This window comes from Carlito syrichta, unplaced genomic scaffold (assembly GCF_000164805.1).
Source record: "Carlito syrichta isolate Samal-C Ts95f unplaced genomic scaffold, Tarsius_syrichta-2.0.1 Scaffold302987, whole genome shotgun sequence".
Taxonomy (NCBI): domain Eukaryota; kingdom Metazoa; phylum Chordata; class Mammalia; order Primates; family Tarsiidae; genus Carlito; species Carlito syrichta.
This window is the reverse complement of record NW_007247083.1, coordinates 15,856-21,689: the sequence shown is the minus strand read 5'-3', so window position 1 is coordinate 21,689 and position 5,834 is coordinate 15,856. Positions and strand designations below refer to the sequence as shown.

The 5,834-nt window shown below is 42.6% G+C and overlaps 1 pseudogene; it reads left to right on the top strand.

Annotated features, from left to right (window-relative positions):
- Window positions 1–978: 978 nt before the first annotated feature.
- Window positions 979–1,346, top strand: LOC110595580 (annotated as a pseudogene).
- Window positions 1,347–5,834: the final 4,488 nt, after the last annotated feature.

The following is a 5,834-nucleotide window of genomic DNA, read 5'->3' as shown; positions in this document are numbered from 1 at the left end:
GACAAGCAAAGCTTCAGGTATGTTTCTGAGCGGTTGACAAAAATGGGGAAAATTGTTCAACTGAATTTAGCCTAAAGCTGTCTCCTTACACATTTTAAGTTCAATCGAACGTCTCTCTGTACATAGTGAACTATAAACTAGCTGGATGGGTAAACAGACTGTAACCTACTCTTGTACCCATCACCAAGTTCCGGCCAATCAAAGGCGGCCAACTGTTCAAACCAGACTCAAATAAGACAAACGCCAAGTTGTTTCTGTACCTCATTTCCGTTTTCTGTACACCACTTTCTTTTTTCTGTCCATAAATCCTCTCTATGTGGAAGCACGGAGTTGCTTTGTTTTTGTTTTGCTGTTGTTTATCACTTTATTATAGAGATGTGGGTACAAGTCAGGATTGGGTACATAAGGAGTCTACATGCAGGTGAAGTTTGGGCCTCCAACTGGTTCTCACTTCCCCTGGTTTAGGACCAGGTACGCTTTGTGTTGTTACGAGCCTTCCCCCTACCCTGACTGTGTCCCATGACTGCTGATCCCTCCGTTGTGCTACTATCATTAATGTTCAGGTCCCACTTATGAGTAAGAACATGTGGTATTCAGTTCTATGTTTCTGTGAGAGATCACTAGGTATGATGGTCTCCAACTCCACCCAATATGCTGCAAAGTCCATAATTGGAGCTGCCTTGAACCAGAGACTCTGGCTAGGGGGGCTGCCCAATGTGAAAATTGTTCTTTGTTCGATTAAACTTTGTTAAATTTAATTCATCTGAAGTTTTTTTGTTGTTATTCTTTGATTTATTATGTTTTAATGGAGGGAACCATTCTGGTTAAGACGGGAGGAGTCAGTTGTATGCTTCAGATCCTCCAATAGCTTGTGTGGACAAGTAAGTTATTAAGATTCATCCATGTGAGAGGTACAGCATCAAGTCACTTGGGGACACAGCTCTGAGGAGAGAGTGGTGGGTTGCAATTCAGTTCTTTATGTCTTCCCCTGAAACTGCTTCCCTTTCAGGGCGGTAAATGAAAGGACAAGGCTCTAGTATGACCTATAAGACTGCAAAGTATGGCCAGGGGGCAGTTGGACTTGGGATTGGAGAGAAACAGGAAGGGATCATTCTCCTGGTGTGTGGTCTGCAGATGTGAAGGGAGTTGTTGAGAAGGGTGTATAGACCCTTGTTATTGGCCAAGGGATTAGTGGGGCCTTGAAGTTGCCTCCATTAACCATGGAGTACCTCAAGAAACACAGCATTAATGTGCGGGTCCTCCAGACAGAGCAGCCAGTGAAGGAGTATAATGCCTTGGTTGCCCAAGGGGTCAGGGTGGGAGGTGTCTTCTATTCTATATGCTGATAGAGTCTTAAGAGGAGAATAAATCACTAAACAACTTTAAAAAAAAAAAGGAGGGCACCATCCTGGTTAGGCTGGGAAGACTCAGTTTTACACTTCAGATTTCCCAATAGCTTGTGTGGACAAGTAAGCTATTAAGATTCATCCATGTGACTGTCCTTTCACCTAAGGAATGAGCTTCTCTTCTGACTGCAGAATCTTTCAGAATGCATAACAGCCTCCACAAACTCATTTCTTCTCTAAACTCTACTTTGTAGTCAAGTTCACGTCTAACTATTTCTTGCCTCTCAGCCACTTCCATACAAAACCCACATGGAATATCATAAAACATTGCTAAAGGTGTTTGTTCCTTGAAAACCTTCTCACATGATTATGCTTTTGTGAATATGGTAAGAACAATACAAAAAACTTCTTGGCTCTGGGTGGTTAATTAGTAGCCCAGAGTCTTAGTTCTCAGGTAACATTCCCAGACACTAAATTATTCACGGATAACTTCCCCAGATTCAAAGCTTGAGCGCAAACCCCAAGTGACCCCAGAGAAGCCCACAAGTGGTTTACTGTACATTTGGCTTAATTAACTGTCTGTGAAAATATATCCTACATTTGCCCAGAAAAACTGTTTTGTGAGGCAAAAGTTCTGCAAGTAACATAGCTCATAGCCTTACTAAGTGTTCTGTCATCCACCACCTTCTCTCACCCTTTGCCAGCCCAGCCATACAGGGTAGGCTGTGCATGCCAGGAGCAAGCTGGATGCTAGAAGAACAAAACAAAATGTAAATAGCAGTTTCAGTATCTTCATAGCCTGGAAATGAAGTACACTAGATGCTGGGAGTGAGTAAAGCCCAGAGTTTGTGTCGTAACACAAAAGCCTGCAACCTGGGGGAGTCCACCCAAATAGCAGGACCCCACATGGTGCCTTCTCCACCTCCCATGCAGCCTCTTCCTGGTGAGCATGAGATTTAGAGAAAGAGGACCATGACATCACAGAGAAGATTGCCAGTCCTGTGGATCAGCCAGTCTCCCTGGATGTTTTTTCATAACAGCTATTTCCATGACTTCTGTTCCACTTCTACCCCAACTGGGTTGACTATAATTCCATTCTGACACTAACTCTCCAGAGTTAGCTTCAGCCTCCACGGGTTTATGGGTGAAGTCCTCCACATGACTGTCTTTACTTCAGTGGCCAGCCACAAGTTCTGAGGGTCCCCACACCATGCCCATTTCTGACAGACTTGTCTACAAATTCAGAAGTTCCCATTTCCTGTTAGGTTTAATGATTCACTAAAACAACTCTCAGAATTAGGGAAGCACTGAAGTCATCAGTAAAGAAAAGATGGATGAGAAGTAGGGGAGAGCCAGGGAAGGTGAAACACTAGAAAATGAGGGACCCAGGAGGACTAGATGGAGTCGCATTGGTCTCTCATGACCTCCCAGCCTCCGACTTGCATGATGCAAGGGATCTGCAAGAGAAAGCCGGCGCCCTTCATCATGGATCTACGTGAGCATCCAACCCAGGAGCTAGGGAGGGCAAAGGAAGTTCTGGTAGCCGACCTGGCTGCTCCCCTATGCCAACGAGGAGGCCCGTAGATAAGCCACAACATGCGTGAGCTAAAATACCACTGGCACTGCCGCACCGAGTTCCCAGCAGAAAAAGACTGCGGCTGCTGCGTCACTTCCACTTTCCAGATCTCATGCAAAATGGCTCTGGTGGCTGCTGCTAGTTTGTCAGTACTCAGGATGGGAATTCTGAGAAATGTCGTTCCAGGTCAGCTAAAGTACTGCAGTTACAAATCAGCAGCACACAAGTGGAAAAAATGTATACCCCCTGCCATTCTCCCATAAACATTGGGAAGTCATCTCTAACTTCTCCTTCTCCCGCATAATCTACATTCAGTCAATTACAAGTCCTATTGATTGTACCTTCTGATAGTTGAATCCCCTGACAGCCACTGCCACCATCCAGGTCCAAGTTACTATCACTGTGTGTTTAATTTTTTGCAATAGCCTCTTAACTGAATCTCCTTTACCAAATGCAAATAAGATCAAGTCTAGAATCATTTCCAAAGCTCATAAGGCTCTTCACAATCCAGCCATTGCCTACCTTGCTGCCTCGCCTTTACCCAGTAACTTTGGGTAGCAACTCTGGGTAGCTACTTTCTGTATCTCCCAAACTCCGTGGTCTCTCTGTCCTCAGGGCCTTGGTACAGCTTCTCCCTTTAATGGGTCACTCCTGGCCTGGCTGCTGCCTCGGACACCTCTCTGACAATGGTAAAAGAGATGAAATTATAAGGCATTTGCAAGGGAAAACACCAGAACATCTTCTTGTACAAACAAGAGTGATGACACCCACAAACAACTCACCACACACCAGGGGAGGACTCTCACTTGGTCAGATCCTGGGCTCCTCTCACTTATGGCAACCAGGTGAATGGGTCAGTTGACAGTGGACACTAAATTGCCCTACTTAAAAAGGCCTAACTAGAAAAAAGAGAGAAGAGGAATCAGGAAAACCAGGGGGTTAGGTTTGAAGAATAATCCCTTGGGTGCTTTACTTACAGAAGTTTAAGGGAGAAAAGAGCACAGAAAAGAGATTTAAGAAATGTCACTTTCTTCATGGTAATATAATAATGGTTAAGAGACAGAATATTTGGGCTTAAATTCATTTTTATTACTTACTAGCTGTGTGACCAACACGCTTGGGCAGTTTTACTTAATCTCCTTGTGGCTCAATGCCCTTATCTATAAAACAGGGGCATTAATAGATTCTACTCCACAGGGGTGCTATGCTTCATACATAGTATATGCTTACTCAATGTTATTCATGTCATGTAGGAAATTCCTCTATGGCATTTTGTCAAGAAACTGCAGTACATTGTAGTTAGCTTTTTGTTATTTTTGAAAGTCAAACTGATATTTCTACAAATGTTACAACATGCAAGAGTTATGATAGAAGCCTGCAAATTGCAGCTCAAAGATGGCCTGAACCGGGTCCCCCCCATTACAGAATCTCGCTCCCTTCCCCACTGTCTTAACAGCACTCATCTCATGTGACATGTTTTTGTTTAGTGTCCGATTTCCCACTAGAACATAAACTCCACAGGGGCAAGAACCATATATTTCTTGCTCATGGCTAATCCCTGATGCTCAGTGCCTAGAATCTAATAGAGACTCAATATGTATTTGCTGAAGAAAGAAAGGAAGGAAGGAATGTATGAATGAGTCAATCCATATCAAAGGCAGAACAGAAAATGTGAAGCACTGGTGAGTGCTGTCTCCCAAGATCAAAAAGTGAGACTGTGACTAAAGTGATAGAATTCTGTGAGTGCTGGATCTAGAGTGGCAACATAGTGACTTGTGACCCAATTTTGTGGGTAAGACACTCAGTTAAATCCTCTGAGCCCACTTCCTCATTTGTTAACTCATTAAAATACAGATAAGTATACCAACCTTACAAGGTAGTCAAGAGACTTACTAAAACATAACATCTCCTAACTCTGCATAGTTAATAAACATCTGTCCATTGACTCCAGAAGGGGAATGAAGTGTGTCATGCCAGAGACTGACACTACAAAATCTCCTGGTATTGTAGTTAAGGCAGTCCAGGAACTGGGTTCAAGGGGTATGAGAAGCCCATTAGCAATGCCCTGTTCCCAGTTCATGGCTGTTTCTTTGACTCTTCAAAATCATGTGATACTTTGGCAAGTATCAAAAACATGGAAAACTTGGTAACGAGTAAAAGATTCCAACTTTGAAAATTGTCTTTAGATATTATCTTTCTGTCATTATGATATAATATGGGGGCATAGAGAAGAATCAAGACAATTATGACACAGCTAAAAACCACACCCAGAAAACAGAAAAATTATGATATATAAATAAAATATAGAAAATTTTAATTCACTTAAGACAGATTTTTTTTTTTTTAATATTTTTTATTATGGTTTTGTGGGGTACAGTTGAGGGTTAGGTATACAATTACGTTTCATTCAGGCATCCTGTTGATAAGAGGTGTTTCCCTGTCCCCAGACAGATATTTGCTACTGTTAATCCCATCTCCCTCCCCCCCCCATAGTTTCCCAGTACCGTCAGTCATTTTCTTATAGTATTACATTGGATGTTCAAGGTCCATTATATGAGTGAGAACATGTGATACTCGGATCTTTGTTTCTGTGAGAGGTCACTCAGTATTATAGACTCTAGTTCCATCCAGGTTGCTGCGAAATTCATGATTTTGTTCTTTTTTATGGCTGTGTAGTATTCCATCGTGTATATGTACCATATTTTTTTAATCCAGTCCTCTTTTGATGGGCAGCATGGTTGTTTTCAGGTTCTTGCTATTGTGAACAACGCTGCAATAAACATACGTGTGCAGGTATCTTTTTTATAGAGCGATTTGAGTTCTTCAGGTATATTCCCTGTAGGGGGATTGCGGGGGTCATATGGAAGTCGATTTTTAGAGCTTTTAAGAATCGCCACACTGCTTCCACAGAG